General features: G+C 50.4%; 1 protein-coding gene across 2 annotated transcripts in view; it reads right to left on the bottom strand.

The window, feature by feature from the left end:
* MAP3K14 (mitogen-activated protein kinase kinase kinase 14) overlaps window positions 1-12043 on the bottom strand; it is a 39586-nt gene extending 27543 nt beyond the window's left edge. The window contains exon 1 of one of the 2 annotated variants that reach the window (XM_047756547.1): window positions 11922-12043. The gene's annotated coding sequence lies outside the window, so the exon portion shown is untranslated. The remainder of the gene's footprint in view (window positions 1-11921) is intronic. The other variant, XM_047756546.1, reaches the window with a different exon arrangement.
* Between the last annotated feature and the right edge of the window lie 7514 nt (window positions 12044-19557).

Genomic DNA, 19557 nt, shown 5'->3' with positions numbered 1-19557 from the left:
GTGCAAGAACCACTTAGGTTTGGCGTAAATCCCTCTAGTTCCAATGCTGTACATACACGAACACAGAGCTTGGGATGATTTTTAAAATAAACACAGGATTATGCATATGTCATAGTCTACAAGCTGCTTCCTTCACTTAACAGTAGATTATGAATATCATCCCGTTTCAGTGTCTGCAGATCTCATTCTTTTTAACGGTGCCATGAGATTTGATGATACAGATCGACCATCATTTTCCCACCTATTCTCTACGGCTGGATTTTCAAATTGTTTCCATTTTTTTTATTGTTAGAAAAATTGCAAAAAACAAAAACAAAAACCCCCAAACCTTAATTCACTTTTTTTTGTGCACTTGCACAAGTAATTCTAGGTGGTAAATTCTTGGGACTGGAGTTTCCCGGTAACGCTTTTCTTAGTGGGCCCTCTCTTCTCACCTGTTTCTATGTGTCAGGGAAGTAGGCAGCATCCATATCAGTCAAGGACAGGTGGCTACCAAATACTACATTAGTTATTTGCTAGAAAGACTCTCCTTGCCCTCGAGGTGCTTGTAATCTATTTGGGGAGCATGGTGGATGGATAAATAGGTGATAAAGGAATCACAAGATGACCTTGGGATCAGAAAGGCCCTGGGAGTCATTTATTCCAATACATCACTTAATAATCCTCCGGGATGGCCATCCAGCAACTTAACAGGATGGCCTTGGTGTCACAAGATCTGAGTTCAAATCTTAGTCTCAACACTCTGGTGCGTAACCGTGGGTAGATCACTTAATCTGAGACTCAGGTGTCTCATCTGTTACATAGGCATCCTCAAACCTACATAACAGGATTTTACAGGACAATTAGATACAAGAAACTATGTTTAAATGCCTGATAGAGTGCCTGGCACACAGGGGTGGTCTAGAAACATTAGCAGAACCTCCAGTGGGAGGGAAGCTGTTACAAAAGACGAACAGTCTTGGAGTTCCCGCTGTGGTGCAATGGGTTGAGAATCTGACTGCAGGAGTTCCCACTGTTGTGCAATGGGATCAATAGCGTCTCTGCAGTGCCAGGATGCAGGTTCAATCCCCGGCCTGGCCCAGTGGGTCGAAGGACCCCGCATTGCTGCAGCTGTGTTGTAGGTCACAACATTGGCTCAGATCTGATCCCTGGCCTGGGAACTCCACGTGCCAGGGGGAGGTCAAAAAAGAAAAAAGCATAAAGAATCTGATTACAGTGGCTCAGGTCACTGTGGAGGTTGTGGGTTTGATCCCTGGCCCAGCATGGTGGGTTTAAGGATCTGGTGTTGCTGTGGCTGTGGTGTAGGTTGCCGCTAAAGCTCAGATTCAGTCCCTGGCCCAGGAAAGTTCCATATGCTGGGAACATGGCCATTAAAAAAGAAAAAAAAAACAAAAAACAAAAAAACCCCCAAAAACTAACAATAAAAAAATGAACAGGCCTTTCCAGGACTGTGCAGAGAGGCAGGGGCGGTCAGCAGGAAAGGGATCACCCATGAGGGGGGGATGTTCTTTGAAAAGCATTCTGCACACACCATCCAGCCTTTCTGCTGGCAAAGCCTCAGCTCTGAATAGACTGAAGAATGACCCGCCAGTGCCTGATGAACCAGGACCCAGAATTCCTTGGCAGCTAGAGCTGAAATCAGTTGTCCTGTGGACAGCTTTGGGTGTTTCCAACAATCTGTTGCTGGATGTATACACATATTTACTGCTGGTTGTCAATAATAATAAAAATAAGAATGGCAGCTAATACTGTTTGCTATGTATGCGGGACACCAGGTAGCGTATCTACGCGTCGGCTATGTATTTCTTCTCGCATCCTCACAATAACACCAGCATCAGCCCCCTTACACAGGGGAATAAACTGAAGCTCAGTAGATCAAGTGATCTGCCCAAGGTCACACTGCGGAAGGGGCTCGAGCAGGGTTTGCACACGAGACTCTTTTAGGTCGAAGTCTGGACTCTTTAACCACGACACTGTATCCACTTTCAAATGATCCAAGCTTGAAAAATTGGGACCCAAATGCAGAAGTTGCCACAAGCCAAAGATGTGTTAGTAAGAAATCCAGGGGACTGACCCAGGAGGAAGCATCTCACTTAGGAAGCATAAACACAGCCAGCTGTGTTCTGGAAAAAGTAACTTTTTTCTTTCTTTCTTTTTTTTTTTTTGTCTTTTGTCTATTTAGGGCTGCATCCCTGGTATGTGGAGGTTCCCAGGCTAGGGGTCGAATCAGAGCTACAACTGCCGGCCTACACCACAGCCACGGGAACTCAGGATCTGAGCTGCATCTGTGATCTTCACCACAGCTCACGGCAACGCTGGATCCTTAACCCACAAAGCAAGGCCAGGGATCGAACCCATGTCCTCATGGACACTAGTCGGGTTTCTGAGCCACGATGGGAACTCCTGGAAGAAGCAACTTTAAAATGGCAATGGGAGCAAAGACTCCAAGCTGGACATGTGGCCAACATGTGTTCCTTAGCCCACCCATGCCCAGCACAGCTGGGCCCACCCCAGGAACCAATTCCATGACAAAGTTCAAATTCACCATTCATTTCATAAAGCCCGGCTCCAGGCTTTTTTTAGCCTATTTTACTTTTTTGTTGTTGTTTTTGTTTTTAATAGCAATACCTTGAGCATCAGTTACTACTATTTTCATAAATACGGTCCATACTTCGTCTCCAGGCCCCTGATACTGAGCTTGTATAAACTTTAAAAGTGTTACAATGACATTTCTTTTTTTTTTAATATATTTTTTTTAATTTTCCCACTGTACAGCAAAGGGGTCAGGTTATCCTTACATGTATACATTACAATTACATTTTTCCCCCCACAATGACATTTCTAATTCAGCTTTCAAATAAATCCTTTGCACAAAGACAACCCATAGCTTATAGAAAAGATGCCACCAGGGAATCCATTACTGATCCACAGAGACAATTATGGGATTATGATGCAGGAGAATGGAGGGGGCGGTATTGGGGAAAAAAAAAAACCCAACCACACACATACTTCATTTTATACAAAAAGCAGCAAGGAATTTTTAACATACATTATGCAAAAAAAAAAAAAAAAAAAATTCAAGGGTTCCTAAAATCCTCTGGTTAGGGTATTTTGTGTAACTGGATATTCTGATTGTGTCTCATTCGATGACAACCAGTTTCCAAAGATTATAGGGCCATACACAGGCCTCGACACTAAAATCACGCCAAACACAACCTGCCTCCTTTGATGAGTCAAAATGCACTTCTGGAGCTTGCCAAGTCTTGAGTTCATCATTACAAGCAAGTCCTGCTTATGAAAAAGTTCTCCTTATTTAACTTTTCGGATGGGATTCTGAGCAAGGAGCCGTTCCCTGGGCTATGGCCAATCCCACTGCAACACAACCACTGTTCTCCTCGCTTCCGCCCTTTTCACAGATGGGACCGGCTTCCAGCGAGGTGACCTATGTTCAGAGATGGAGAGAGCTGGGCTCAGCCTCCCTGGAAGGGAAGAGGCTTCAGGTTCATTGTAGTTACTGGTGACTGGTTCTGAAATTGAGGAACTAGTTTGAGGAACTTCAGAATAAACAAGAAGCCCAGACAACTCGGCTTTCCACAGAAAGCTTCCAACGCACAGGGGTAACTGGAGGGGAGCACAAGGCCCAGCCCTGCCCTTCAGCAGTGGAACTCCGATCATGGCCTTGTTTTAGATGCTGCCCTACACATCTTTTGACAGACGGGCCTGAGTGGGCAGTCTGGGGATGCGTCCCTTTCCAACACAGAGTCACCTTCTTGTCCTCCCCCAGGAAAGGAAGAAAGGGCTTGGGACCTGTGATGTGACAGGGAACACGCCCAGAGGCTCTCAGGCCCATTCCCTGGTAAAGGAGGGGGGAATCATGAACCAGCCCACGGCTACTGATCCTCTTCCAGGCCAGGGCCTGGAAAAGGAACCTGGTTTCTAGTCTTGCATTTTCACATGGTAGCAAATAACCAGGGGCCACCATGCTCCATGTGCTGTGCCAGCCAGAGCTGATGTGACGGTGATCAAGACAGACGAGGTCTGGAGCTTTCACTGTCGTAACCCTGGAAAGGCCTTCCTGAAATGCTGAATCCAGTTCCTGAGAAGCACTGTCATGGGCCAGGCCTTGGACCATCTGCCCACGACTCTGTCTGAGTGGTGGGATTTGCTGGTGTGGTCATGGCCCTCTGTGGTCGAGTCGGAAGTCTAGGATAAGGTGGCTGTGTCTTTAACAGCCTGCTACTTGTTGTCTGCTTCTCTCAGAACATTTCTACCAACAATGCCTAAACCTCTGCCATTGCACTCCTCTCCCCCGGAGCGCTGGGTTTCCGGACTGCGCTCAAGCTCCTACTCCAGGCGGACAAGGGGTACCAGGTCCCGTGTTGAAAGAGATGCTGTGGGTGTTCCCGCCCAGACACCCGCAAGGTGGGGAGGCAGGCTCCTCCCCTCCAAGGAGCTCAGGCTGCAGCTGGCAAAGGAGGGCTGCTGTCTAAGGGGCTCCTTGCTTCCCTGCAACTCCCACAGTCTTGGTTCACGATTCAGCGCCTGAAATGTACCTGCTTCCGCGTCCATCTTTCCACCCCACGGCCAGTTCGTGGTGGGGCAGGCCCTCAGCTGTTCTTGTTTTCAGATGCTGGTGCCTAGCACGGCCTGCTCTTGATCCACCTGGCGAGTGGATGCGCCCCTGGGGACAGACGGGTGCCTGTCTGAGAGCCTGGCTGGCTTGGGAGATGAGTGTCCTGATGGTCCAGTCACCTGGTGAGCTGGAGGGAACAAAGCCAGCTCCACGCACAACAGGTCAGAGCGTGGAGGCTGTATTCTGACTGCACTCCAGCTAGAAGGTGTCCTGCAAGGTGGCTACTGAGCCACAGCTGTCACCCCTGCTCCTAAATGCTGAACCTGCATCCCAAATGATTGCCAGGTCCCCGAGAGGATGACCCTTCTCAACTGGACATCATGCACCTGAGCTCAGGTGTGCCTACATGTGCGAGGTGGGAGGAGGCACCCAAATCTCCACCTTCTACACTCATCTCTCTAAAGCTATGCCTGCCCCTTGAAGTACAGCACCTCAGAGCTCCCGCCATGGCACAACAGGATCAGCAGCATCTCTGCAGCACCAGGACGCAGGTTCGATCCCTGGCCCAGGACAGTGGGTTAAAAGGATCTGCCATTGCTGCAGCTGTGGCATGGGTTCCAACTGTGGCTCGGATCTGATCCCTGGCCTATGAACTCCATATGCCACAGGGCAGCCAAAAAAAAAAAAAAAAAAAAAGAAGAAGAAGAAGAAGAAAGAAAAAAAAGTACAGCATCTCCTTGTTGGGACTTTTGGGCCGGAGCTCAAGTTGCCTGGTTCATCCAACTAACTTCCTGGGCCACAGGAGTCCATTTCTAATCTTAACTTGGCAACAGCATCCTCATTTGAGAGTGGCAAAGACTCCCTTCCTCCTGAGCCTTCCAGCTATCCCTAGTATTGACCAGTAGACTAATTCTGGCCCAGTAAAAGGAAATGGCAGGGTCAGCAGGAGCTGGGTGGTAGGTCTCGGATACAACAGCCCTTTGCCCTTACAGGGCCCACATCCAGATGTGACATTAAGCTTTGCCCACAAGGAAGGGCCTCTTCATGGAAAGGAGCTGGATGGATCCCTCCAGAGTGACGCCCAACGATGCTGGGTCTTCCGGCCACTAGCTTGCCCCAGGCAACAGGACAGCAGAAAGATGCAGGAGGGCTTCTTGGTGCCCGGTGGGTCTGTAACCTCACAGTCATTCATTCACAGTTACTGAATGCCCACTTTGGGCAAGATTCTGCCCGCTGAGCTAGGACAATGCCCTACAAGGGTAGGCAACCTTTGAGACTTCCGGATAACCTTGCCCAGAATTGCCTTTTCTTATCAACTTTTATCTCCTTTTGGTTACATGAACCTCATGGTACAAGAGGGTGTCAAATTGGCTTTCTGTTTACTTTTTCTTAGACCCAGAGCAGCTGCTGCTCTTGGCTCCACCCTCCCCAGGTCTGGCAGAGCTTGAAGAAAGGCTGAGAGTGATGGGGTTGGGTGGGGATATGAAGGAGGAGCTAGTTAAGAAATATAATCCCTGCTCCAGGAGTAGTTCTTTTGTTCCACGGCGGCACAGCACAGTGAAAAGAGCCTAGACCTTAATTCTGACTCTGCAACTAAGTAGCTGTGTGGCCCTGGGCAGCTCATTCAACATCCTTGGGTCACCATTTTCTGTTTTGTAGAGAGAAAATTTCCAGGTTGTAACTCAAAGCAGCTCTCTCCTGACAGTGGTTAAGGCCCAGGGTCAGTGAAGTCATGTCCACCCAAAGTGACTGCTGATTAGTCCAGATAGATGAGGTGTGGGGCTAGAGAGGAGTCTGCAACAGACAGAGGAAACAAGGTGACACTAGCTCATCCCCTGTGGCTTCAGAAAAGTCAAGCCCACCTGGCGGGGTGAGGTTGGACATGGCTTAGAGGTGTCCCGGCCTCGAGCAGTCAAACTCAACACCAGCAGCACTAGTCCAGAACAGAGTCGGAACAAACTCGTTGCCCTGATGGACACCTGGTCAGGGCCTTAGTGGCAAGAGGGCCAGCAGAAGGCACGGCAACCAGAAACTGGCTGGGAGAGGTGGCTTATGAGTTCCCTCTGCAGCTTCTTTCTAAACCCAAACACTGGCTCTAAAAGAGCGGCAGGTTCGCAATTCCAAAACTTCCTGAAATCAGGGTTAAATCTAGCCTTTCTCACCACTGGAGCTCTTCAGAGCCTCCAAATCAGAGGATGGAAAGAAAGGCAGGTAGAAAAGGGCTCCCTAAAAAGCCTTTTGCACCAAGGTATGGTTTGTATCTCTGCTTTTTTGCCAAGGGGTTTCCCAGCTCCCGGGAGTCAAAGCTCCCCTCCTGCTGCTTTGTGGACTGTCGCTGGAAGCGGGCCATTTTCCATCCTCAAGGTGGCTGGACTCAAGAATGGAGTGACCTGGGCTCTGTGCCTGGGCCACATGACCCCCCTGCCAGCGGATCCATCTCTGTCAGTTGACAAGCCTGCCATCTGCTTCCTTATCTCTGCCTCTAAAGCCCCCGGACTGAAACGACCCGTGATCTCTGGCAGAGGGCTTCTCCACAAGGTCTGCTCAAGACTCCCTCTGCGACTGAGCTGGGGAATAAATCGCCTGTCACCTACACCCCTGCACCGGTGACTCACCTTCCAGAGAAAGTGCTCTGCTCACCTAAGCAAAGCTGCCTGGAAAATGACTAAGGCACCTATCAAATGCCGGCGGTGGGGCCAACCAGTTACTGCGCTCAGCTCAGACACGCTCGGCCTCTCACCTCCGGCCTGAAGTCAAGTGCGGAGCTGCCACTCCAGGCCTGCTGGTTTCATTTTCATCTGAACCGAGCTCCACACGAGGCTTGACATCCGGTGATCTATTTTTTCTAAAAACTAGGTTCACTTTAGAAATGACTCTTTGGCCATGAAGACAGCTTCCCCAAGAGAAAACAAAATGCTATTTAAAGGGAACGTCAGCCTGGTGGGAGCCTGTATTTTTGTTTTGTATTAAGAAGGAGGAAAAAAGGAATTTAAAATGTAATGTGAAGCTGGGTTGTTGTTTTTTTTTTTTTTTTTCTTTCCCTCGGGTGATTTAAAGGGAAACCTCCTGGGCCGGGGCCCCGAGACGTGGTCCTGGCGATAAGGTGAGCGAGCCGCAGTCTGGGAGGAAAGGCGGGTGAGCCCAGGGGGTCACAGGCCGGTGGGAACCTTGCCCCCACCCCGCCACCGGAAGCCAGGTTTCCCTCCCGTCTCCCAAACAGGGAAGAACCAGTCGAGTCCTGCTGACTTAGCGTCTACACGCCTTTCTTTTTTCCACCTCCGGAGTCAAGGCTGGGACCCACTTCACCGCATGGGGGACCCTGGAGAGCCAGGGAAAGGCCCGGCTCGGCCTCTCGCTCGGGGTCCTGGGGGGACGGAGGGTGGCCAAGGCTTAGGCTCACTGACTCTGATCAGGCAGAGCCGGGACCTTTTCCAGGTTGTCTGGAGGGGGGGTGAGGGCGGTATTTAGTGTAAGACGGAACCTGACAGCTAAAACCTCCAGACAGAAGAACTGGCCCCCGGAGGGCCTGCCCTGTCAAGTAGTCTGACCCTTCCTGACATCATCGTACAGAAAACAGGTCTAGTCAAAGCGGCAACCAGCCACTACCAGTACTGCCACCACTGCCGCCGCCACCACCACCACCACCGCTTACAGCCACTGTGTCCTGCGGCTTATTCGGTGCCGGGCATCGAGCTTAGCACTTGACATGTATTCCCGCATTTTCTACTCAAAACAACACCGTGAAGTATTTACAGATGAGGTACCTGACACTTAGGGAAATGAAGTGATGTGCTGAGGTCTCACAGGCAGACAGTGGCCGACGTGGACTTGACCCCTTATCAGCCGACAGCCTAAAACCCCACACTGGACACGGAGCCATGGCCTTGCTCTACTGCCCTGGGCAAATCATTCGCCTGCTCGGCTTTAATTTCTGTATCTGTGAAATGGGGATAAGCAGACTCACCCAGAGGATGCGCTATTCATCCCTCAGACTTGTATTAATAATTATTATGGATAATCAATATCAACTAATAAATAATTAACTTCCTAATATTAACTAATGCTTGTTAACCTAAATAGATAGATAAATAAAGCAGCTACCCTGGTTTAGTTATATTCGAAACTGACATGTTTTGGAGAAAAAAAAAAACACAACGTATTCTTTTGTGAGTAAGTTAGAAAAAGCAGTGAACTACATGTCAAGAACTGTGGGTTCAGATTCTGGGCATGACACTGATTTCCTGAGTAATCACATCCACTTTAGGTTCCTGAGCTTTGCCTCTGCCTCTTTTTATAGGAGTATTGTGAGAAAATACAAAAAAAAAAAAAAGGCCACTGAGTACCATTACTCTTGATGCCATATAATTTCAAGAGATTACATTATATCACATTATAATTTATTATAATTATACCATATTATATTAGGAGGATAAATTAAAGGATATCAAATAACAATAAGGGGAGGGATCTTTGAAGCTGGAATACAAAGAAGGGCACACGGGCCACAGAGGAAAAGTGACTTTTCTCTGCATTGTCACTCAGGTAGTAAGACAGAGCCAGAACCGAGGATCCCAAATCCAAATCCAAATCTCACTCAGCTCAACTGGAAAGGTTCTACCACCAAATCTGCCCTATGTTTGGCCTTCCATTTCTAATCCACTGCTTTCAACATTTCAGTCAGCGTCGCCGAGGAAATGCGAAGCCTTCACACGTGCACCACTTTGAACGCTCACCCTCCCCTCGGAGGATGCTCGACCCCCCTCCTTCCCCTGCCAAGGGAAGTCAGGGTGCAGAGACCGGAGGAATGGGCTTCTCCTTAGATCTCCCAAAGCCACGGACAGGGAACTGTCCTTCTTCCCGCCAATTTCACATGGGTACCATCAAAAAGTGCCCATAAGGCTCAGATGTTTCCAGTTTAACTGAAATACTAAAATGGGGCAAACAGGAAGCATCAGACACAACTGCGGTAGTGACTTATTAATCATGAAAGCAGAATTTTAGTTGCATTTTAACCTTTTGCCAGGAAAAAAAAAAAAAAAAACAGCTCTGAGAGGATGGAAGCCATTGGTACAAAGATGCTACCTCTATGTATCAAGCTGGCTTACACTTTTAACTTAGGACTGATTTTGGCTTGACAATTTCTTAACTACCTTCCCAGAAAGAATACCCGTCAAGCCAACCAACATGAATCGCTCAGCTCTTCATCAAGGCAGGCCTGTTAGGAAAGCGCATGTGCTATCCATTGAGACAGGAAAAAAAATAGGAAATTAAAAGTGACTTCGCAGGCCAAAGTGATGGAACACTCTTAAGAGGGTGCCAACAATGAGGAAAACAACCCTGGATTAGGTTTTCCCTCTTTCCATATCTACTGATCCCTCACCAGACCCTGGCCAGGATGAACTGTTACCACACACACACACACACACACACACACACACACACAATCACAACAGTTGCCTGGAGTTGGACAACCAATCAGGGCAGGCCTGCTTCTCAACATTAAATGATATACAAACACTCCAAGCAGATCACAATGGAGTCAGTGTTCAACAGGAGAACCAAAATGAGGAACCAAGCCTCCATCTGTTGAGGCGAAATGGCCAACCAGACATTTTTGTTTAATAAATGAAGGCTCCTCTGGCAGGGTCTCTTGTCTGTGGTGCCACTCCCACCAAGTCTAACAGACAATACCAGGGGCGAAAAAGCCCCTTCAGGCCTGCTCCTTATAATCCGAAAGCAGTCAGAATATGACCTAAAGCTTGGCAGCTTATTGCTGTCTGATTTCGCCAAAGTGCTGGAACATATACCTGGGTATGTATTTCTAAAATTAAAGTCAGAGACCAGTACTTTCATTTGGAGGCCTTCTGAGAAGTTCACCACCCCCTTCCAGATCAAGGAAGATGTCAGAAAGTCTGAGGTCTGGCATCCCTGCCCCAAAGGACTTTGATGTCACTTAAAAGAACACCAGGAGTAAATCCAAACGCCTTGGAAGACAAGCACCTGTCCTCTCACGTTAAGAGCGGGAGCAGCACACCAAACAATTCTCCCTCTGCTCTGCATCTAAGTACCATAATGTGGTCCCGGTCCAGGGGAAGTAGCCCAGGCTGGGGTCCTCACCCCAAGTCCTAGCTGCAAGGCATGAGGCAAGATATATAACAACAGCCCCCCCCCCAACACACGCAGGTCTGCCTCAGGTGCCTCACTCTCAAACAGGACAATACCATCTATCTTATCACACAGACATCTGAAGGAAAAAGGAGGTTACAGGTATGAAGATACTAAGTAAAAAACACATCACTTATGTTAAGATACTATCTCCCTCTAATCTTTCAGAAAGACCATGTTTCTAGTCAAGGGGTTTTCAACATTTTTCCTGGAATGAACTTCAGAAAGCTATTTTGTATCAGGCCCTACCTCTCATTGTTTAACTTCTCTTGCTTTCAGAGTTCTTAATCAAGGCCCTGGTATTCACAGTCCCCCAGTCAATAAAAATCATTTTGCTATTTATACCACTGAGTTCTGTATTTTTTTCTCCACTCATTCCCCAGTTCACCCTTTAGGACTGAAAGCAACATTTTAACTTCAATTAGGGGAAAAAAAACCCTGCTTTTTCTGAAGCTACCCAGCACCAAGGAGGCTCCTGGGCAGCTGGGGCTCTCTGCACTATACAAGTGACCTCTTTCTGCCTGGTGCCCGGTGGCTGCAGGCAGCCAGGGCCAGGATGGGCTTCCAAGATAGGCTATTTTCTCTGAGCCGACAAATAAAGTCCTGAGTGGAGCGGAGAGAAGTACAGAGGGGTCAGGGGAAGGAAGAGGATGCTGCAAGTGGCCAGCACTGCTCCGGTGGGTGCCAAGGGCAGGCTCTGCCTCTTCTCCCATGCTTGGGATGTGACCAGGAAAGGCCAGAGAGTTGCACTGACCGGGAAGATAGGAGGGCGCAAGGATCCGGCGCACTTGGCCCGGTGGCGAGGTGAGCCCGCATCCTGAGGGGCAACCAGGGCACGGAGCAGGAGGGGCAGGCCTGGCGGTGGGAGCAGCGGAGCGCGGGGAAACGGGAGTGCTGGGGAAGGGGAAGCAGGGCGTCCCCGCGCGCGCTTCGAGCGATCGAGTGGCCTGCGGGTGCGAGGGGCGAGCAGGGCGTGCGATCGTGGCCCTGGCAGCGTGTGTGAGGGCGCGCCGGCGGCCCGCCGCCAGGGCCGAGGGCCCGCGCCCTAGTGGGTGCGACTGGCCGAGCCGCCGACCCCCACCAATCTGGGGCGGGGGGCCAGGCCACAGTCTGGCCTCGGGCTGAGGTGCCACCTATCCCCTCTGCCCCTCTCCGGGACCAGGGGTCCCGCCCAGTCACCTACCGGCTGAGCGCCGATCTCCCCCACCAGCGAGTGTCGCGCTCCCCTCGCCAGCGATCTCCCGCCGCCGGTCGCCGACCGCTGCTCTCTGGGCCCACGGTCGCCCCGCCCCGTTTCGGGCCCCGCCCCCTCACCGCCTTCCCGGCCACCCCCGGGGCCACGCCTCCGCCGGTAGCTGCAAATTTGCCTTCGTTCGCACCTCCTTACTTTGGCCTCACCTAGACCCTTGGCCCGGCCCACTCCTCCAATCTAACCAATGAGACGGCTCGTCCCAGCTAGTTCCGTCCTACCGCCCCAAGCAACGATTGGTTAACAAGGCCTCGTTTCCAGAAATGGGCACTATTTCCGGACAGTGTTTATAGCGAAGAGATTGCTGGGCGGACTAATTGACAGAAGGCGGAGGCGGCCTATGGGTTGGTGCAACCACACATGCGCGCAGGGCTTCTGGCAGCTTTACGGGTTGCGTTCTTCTTGAGGTTACGGGAAGGAAGGGCGAGTGTGCGCACGCGCGGGCACTCCCCAGCCTCGTACCTGGTTACCTAGGAGACGGCGAGGCGCTCACCCTCCTGGTTTGGGTCGTGCTTCTTTGCTCCAGGCCTTGGCTCAGGCGGCAGGTGTGTGTGTGGCGGGGAGAGGGGGTGGCGGTTAGAAACACTTGTATTGAGCACTTACTGTGAGCCCCGCGCTATGAAGCCCCTGAGGATGAGTAAAACAGGTTCTAGTGTCTGTGGGAGAGAAGCTTGCTAAAGGCCAACACAGGTCAGACCTCTGTGTTGAAACTCAGGTCTCGTGAGAGCATGCGGCTGGCTTGATGCAGTCCCTTCCCACAGAAAAGCAACGTGATGTGAATGCTGCCTGAAGCATCTCCTCACTGGGTTTACAGGTTACAGAGCCAGAAAGAAGACTAGAGCTTTACTTACAGTTTTTTGGAGGTTTTTTGGGCCACACTTGCAGCATGCGGAATCCTTAACTGCTAGGTCCCCAGGGAACTACGAGCCTCCGCTAGGCCCCCAGGGAACTACTAGCCTTGCTTAGTAAAAAAGGACTTGGAGTCTGAATATACATCAAGGTATCAACAGTGCTTCTCTCTGAATGGGGATGGCGTGGGGGTGGGGGTGGGGAAGGGGTAGGGGAGGTATGGACATTTTGCAGTGTTTTCCATATTTTATTGTTTATATTTTTCCGTGGTTTTCAGTGTTTCCACAATGAGCTTGTACTTATTTATAATAAAAAATATTTCACACTTAAAAAGTTTGCAAAATGGGGAGTTCCCGTCGTGGCTTAGTGGTTAATGAACCCGACTAGTATCCATGAGGACACCAATTTGATCCCTGGCCTCGCTCAGCAGGTTAAGGATCCGGTGCTGCCATGAGCTGTGGTGTAGGTTGCAGGCACGGCTTGGATCCTGCATTGCTGTGGCCGTGGCTTAGGCCAGCAGCTACAGCTCAATTCGGCCCCTAGCCTGGGAACCTCCATATGCTGCGGGTGCAGTCCTAAAAAGACCAAAAAAATTTTGCAAAATACAAGATATGCCCTACCCCTATCAGTGGTCTAGGGCAGGCAGGTGTGGTAAGTGGCCCTAGTGGTAGGGGTAGGCAAGCCCCATTGAAGGCTATCTGGGGAAGTAAGGATCACCTTTACCTCTGGAAGTGTTGGAGCGAAGACCTGTTCCAGACCACTTTGCAGGCAGTCCTTCGTAGCTCGAAGTCTATTTCTGGAGTTCTGCACCCAACAGACATCTTCAGTGTTGTGGGATATGGAAGGCCATTCATTTAGGCAGAAAACTTAGAACCTAAGGGCCTCATCCACTCACTTGGGCCTTCATTAAGTTTTGTTCAGCTGGTCCAGTGTTTTTTTTATTTTTTGTTTGAATTTGAATTCGAATGCCTTGGAGCTAAGCTTGCAGGTCCTCACAGCTCCTGCGCCCGTTGTTGCCTTACACCCAGCCACTTAACCTTCTGCCATTTGCCTGGCCACTGAAGCATTTGCAGTTAGGGTCCTGACAGAGCCCACGCTTTGGAGCTGGACAGTGTTTGTTGCATAAACTGGCTGTGTTGCTGGCCAGCTTGGGAGATGATGGGCAAGAAAGAAGCCGGTGGCCCGTCAAGCTCCATCCAACCCCAGGGTTTTCATTTCAGTGACGTAGGGAGGGGCAGAACTTGGCCAGATGGTGGGTTACAGGTTGGTTTCAGCAAGCCTGGATGCAGGGCTGGCCTCTCCCACCACCTGTTTGCCTCCAGGCACACCACTTCTCAGGAAAGGTGGCACAGGGCCAGAGTCAGCAGACGTTCCCTGGCTCGCCCTTGCCTTCTCGCTCTTGCACCGTGGCTTCTATGACTCCCTGTGTCCATGCACTTTACCCAGCCTCCCTTGGCTGTTCTCTGGCTCCCTGGCATGCCCCACCCACCCCATCAAGATTATCTGTCTTTATTTATTTATTTATTTTGCCTTTTTAGAGCTGCACCTTCAGCATACGGAGGTTGCCAGGTAGGGGTCCAATTTGAACTACAGCTGCCGGCAACGCAGGATCCGAGCTGCCTCTTCGACCTGCACCCCAGCTCATGGCAACGCTGGATCCTTAACCCACTGAGCGAGGCCAGGGATCAACCCCGCAACTTCATGGTTCCTGGTCCGATTCGTTTTCTGCTGTGCCACGATGGGAACTCCCAAGATTGTCTGTCTTTAAATCTATCCACTAACACTAGTGTCTGTTAGTGGGGGAGAGTAAACGTGTTGACCCAAAGTTGCAACTCCCAAGAAGAAATCTCACGTCGGGTTGCAGGAAAGCAACAAACCTCTACAGGCTGGCAAGGAGAATGTGTGGGACAAGCAGGGCCTCGTGATTTCAGCTACTTGCTTGGGCCTTCCCAAGCCCCACTGTGTGGGTTGAGGTAAGAAACAATACAACAGCCACTTGGAGTGAGCACCGAGGAGTCTCTAGGCCTTGAAGTGCTGGCACCTGGAAGGAAATCTTCAGGGCAAAATGACTTCCTTCCAGCCCAGCTAGTTAAGTTATGACAACCTGGAAAGGCTTCTAGCCCTGAGTCACTTGTGCAGCCTCAGCTCTGCTTTCAATAAAATATATTGACATTTATGGGGTGACTCACACCTGAGCAGTGAGCCGGGTTCTCAGCACACAAGGATTTCCACATCCCACCCCAATGGTTCAGGTCTGGAAATGGAAGGGCAAGACTGTGCTCTTCCAGAAAGAAGTGTGGCTTCTGTTTTTTTGAGAGCTTACAAAAAATAAGCCAGATGTGTCTAAGTGCTTCATGTGCATCATAACCTCACGGAATAGTCACTCCTGTCCAGGGTTTCCCAGTGTGGCATTATCGACATTTGGGATTGGATAATTCTTTGTTATGTGTGTGTGTGTGTGGGGGGGGATCATATATAAGTTGTTTAAGAATTTTCTTGACTTCTGGCCACTAGATGCCAGTAACACCACCCTGCCACACCCAGTTGTGACAACAACAACAAAAAAACCCCAGAACTGTCTTCAGACACAGACAAATGTTCCAAAGGGAGCAAAATTGCCCCCACTTGAGAACCCTTGCAGTCTAACCTCATAGAATAGGTACTGGTGTTATCCTCCCCGCTTCACAGAGGAGCAAACTGGGGCTCAGAGAAAAATAACTTGCCCACGGTCACTTTGCTTTTTTTGGGCCACCCCATGGCACACGGAGTTCCTGGGCCAGGGATCAGATCTGAGCTGTTGGTGTGACCTGAGCTGCGGCTGCCGCAACGCTGGCACCCACTGTGCCGGCACCCACTGTGCCAAGTCAGGGCTTGAACCTGCGTCCCAGTGCTCCCAAGATGCTGCTGGCGTTGATCCCGTTGCCACAGCAGGTATTCCACCACGGTCACTTTGCTGTGATAGAAGACCTGAGGTTCAAACCAGGTATCACTCCAGTGTCCCTGCTCCCCTGCATGCCAGACTCTGCAAAGAGACTGTGGGCTTCAGTGATTAAATTGCCCAGTCACTTCCATAGAAGAGTGATGAAGAGTGAGTGAATTTTGTGCATCAGTGAGAGACTGCTATCCTTGGATCATTTCTCCTTTTCTGTTTGCTTTGGAGGAGAAGAAATTATATTCTGGTTTTTATTACCTTAGTCAGCACAGTTCGTGGTGTCCAGCCATGTCTAGGGAGAAAGTAGTTATGAATCATCTGTATGTCTGTGGATCTCCGGCCCCACATTCCTGGGAGATCCTGAAATTTTGCTTAAGAAGAACTTGGATGTGAGGGTGAGGTCAGAGATGGCTGGGAGGCGGGGGGGTGGGGGGGAATGTTCCTGAAGGGGAAGCATTTTCTTTCTCCATCAGAGGCCTGGCCGAGGCTGCTGCCGTGTTACCATCACTGCCCTACAGGGCTTGGCCCTGCCCCATTGCTGCCACCCAGTCCAGAGCTATAAGGAGGGATCAGAGAAGCAGGGGAGGGAATGGATACTGGAGCTGGAGCTGTGCTGGAGCTCTCTTCCTATCCTGTGGTCCACGTTGCTTGAAATCAGACATGATGGGAGTCTTTACACCATGGAAATCGGCAAACAATGTAAACCAGGGCTACTTAGCTCCAGGCGGTTGTTAAACATTTACCAGCACACCACTGCATGCAGATTCTGGACCCCCGATTACACCTCGCAAATTCTGCCTCACCTGGGGAGGTGCAAGAGGGCGTGGCGAGCCACAGAGCTATGGGACAAGAGGAGCAGCCATGGTGACAGGGGTGAGGAGAGAGGTGTTGTCCATCTCCACAAAGGATGGGGCTGCCTGGATGGGGATCTCCGGACCACTGGGCAAAAATGACCTTACAAGAGCAGGGCCTGGACATACCTTTCTGGGACGCCCCCTTCCCCCCCAGCCTTGGCGCCTTCTTAGGCTTCTTAGGGAGTCCTAGGTTAAGGCTCGATTCAAACTCTTCTCACTTCCTAACTGGTTATCCCCTTCTAACTCACCTCCCTGCCTCCTGTCTCCTCTTGACCTCATCCTCAACCCTTCGGGTGGATTTAATGCTCCTGAGAGACCACTTCAGTCCTGTGCCCCCATGTCCCCACATCTCCTGCCCTTCAGCTCCTCCTCTTTAGCTTTTTCTTCTCACCCTCCAAATGTAATCAAGTCTTCCCAGCTTAAAAACAGACCAGTAAAGAAAAAACCACACCCCCGTCCTGGCTTTCCCCTACACTATGGGCCCAGCCTTCTTTCCCCCTTTCTCGGTACCCCTGGTGTCTCTTTTATCTCCCACTTGTGTGTACCCCCTGAAGTCTGGTTTCTGCCCATCACCCCTTCTCTCCGTGGACACCCACTAATTGCCTGTGAGTCAGATGACCTCATGTCAGCCAGCCACAGATGAGATGTTCTGGGCACGAGGGGAGGGAGCGTGGAATGTCCAGACTGGTCCCTGCCCTGCCCTTGGGGAATGTCCTGTCGGGTGGGCGGGCAGACCTTGAACAAGCAACTACAGATGCGGACCTAAGCCATTGCAAGTGATGAGGATGGGGAGAGACTGGACAAAGCGTCCTGCAATAGGTAGGGCCCAACCGGGGAAGCAGAACTCGCTGCATTTTTACACATGGAATTTGGCACAAGGAATTGGTTGCACAGAGGCTGGAGGAGCTGAGAAGCCCAGGAGGCGATGGCGAGGTGACCAAGAACCCACTCTTAGCCCCGGGTTGGAGGGACTTGAGGGGGTAGCAGTGTAGTCAGTGGCTGGGGGGCCAACTTGGAAGAAGTTGGAACCACAGAGGAGATACAATCCGCTTCCATAGATACTGCTCAAGCCTGAGCCGGACGCAGACTCTCCTTTCCTTCCACCTGCCACCTTCTGGTCACCTGCCTGTCATTGGCCTGGAGCCTGCAGGGGTCAGTCACCTGCAGGGCAGCTCAGAGCAGAGGAGGTGAGGACCGGAGTGTCCTGTATCAGGTGTGGGACACTCAGGTGTGGGATGGGAGAGGAAGAGGCGGAACTAACTTAGTGGAGGGGCTCAGAGAAGCTTCCCTGAGGAACTAAGCTGAGACCTGAAAAGTGAAGGAGAGTTCCCCAGCAATCACAGACATTTTAAAAAGATTTTATTTGTTTTTATTTATTTATTTAGGGCTGCACCTGCGACGTATGGACGTTCCCAGGCGAGGGATCAAATCAGAGCTGCAGCTGCCAGTCTACACCACAGCCACAGCTACACCAGATCCAAGCCGTGTCTACAACCTACACCACAGCTCAGGGCAATGCTGGATCCTTAACCCACTGAGCAAGGTCAGGGATTGAACCTGCATCCTTGTGGATACTAGTCAGGTTTTGTTACCACTGAGTCACAACAGGAACACCAAGATTTGGGGTTTTTTTAGAGCAGTTTGAGGTTCACAGCAAAATTGAGCAGAAGGGGCAGAGATTTCCCATCTACTCCCTCCCCCCCCCCCTGCCCCCGCCGCATGCACAGCCCCTGCCATTAACAACCTCCAAGTGCCGTGTGGTACCAAGTGGTACCTTGGTTACAATCGATGACCCTACACTGACACATCGTAATCACCCCAAGTCCACACCTTACATTAGGATTCACTCTTGCTGTTGTACAGTCTATGGGTTTGGACAAGTGTAGGAGGACACATACCCATCATTAGACACACAAAGTACTTTCACTGCCCTAAAAATCCTCTGTGTCCTGCCTACTCATTCCTCCTTCCTCCTACCCCGCCACCCCCAAACTCTGGCAGCCACTGATATTTTTACTGTCTCCATAGTAATAAATAAATAAATCGTGACACACTTAGACAACGAAATACTATTCAGTGTTAAAATGAGCTACAAACACGAAACGACTTCAATGCATATTAACTTATGCATTTCTATGCATATTACTTAAAAGACTTCAATGTGTATTACTAAGAGAAAGAAAGCAATTTGGAAAGATTACATACTGTATGATTTCAACTCTAAGACATTCTGGAAAAGGCAAAGATATGGAGACAGTAACAAGGTCAGTGGTATTTTTTTTTGCCCATTCTCTTCCTGAAGTTTCGAAGATACCATCTCTCTGTTTGGTTTTCCCATTCCCATTCCTTTTTTTTTGTCTTTTGTCTTTGTTGTTGTTGTTGTTGTTGTTGCTATTTCTTGGGCCGCTCCCGCGGCATATGGAGGTTCCCAGGCTAGCGGTTGAATCGGAGCTGTAGCCACCGGCCTACGCCAGAGCCACAGCAACGCGGGATCCGAGCCGCGTCTGCAACCTACACCACAGCTCACAGCACCGCCGGATCGTTAACCCACTGAGCAAGGGCAGGGACCGAACCCGCAACCTCATGGTTCCTAGTCGGATTCGTTAACCACTGCGCCACGACGGGACTCCTTCCATTCCTTTTTTTTTTTTGGCGGGTGGGGGGGACATGCCTGTGGCATGCAGAAGTTCCCGGGCCAGGGATCGAACCTGTCCCACAATAATGATCAGAGTCACAACAGTGACAAGGCCGGATCCTTAACTTGCTGAGCCACCAGGGAACTCCCTTCTCCCTTTCTTAAAGATTGAGACACACTCCAAGTTTCAGTTCTAGGCCCCCCACTTCTCTGCACTTTCTCCTTTGGAGTTTTCATCCATTCCTGACTTCATTTAATCAAACATTAGTTGAGCACCTAGTGTGTGCCAGGCACTTGATT

This window comes from Phacochoerus africanus, chromosome 14, assembly GCF_016906955.1.
Source record: "Phacochoerus africanus isolate WHEZ1 chromosome 14, ROS_Pafr_v1, whole genome shotgun sequence".
Taxonomy (NCBI): domain Eukaryota; kingdom Metazoa; phylum Chordata; class Mammalia; order Artiodactyla; family Suidae; genus Phacochoerus; species Phacochoerus africanus.
This window is presented reverse-complemented; position numbering and strand designations above follow the sequence as displayed.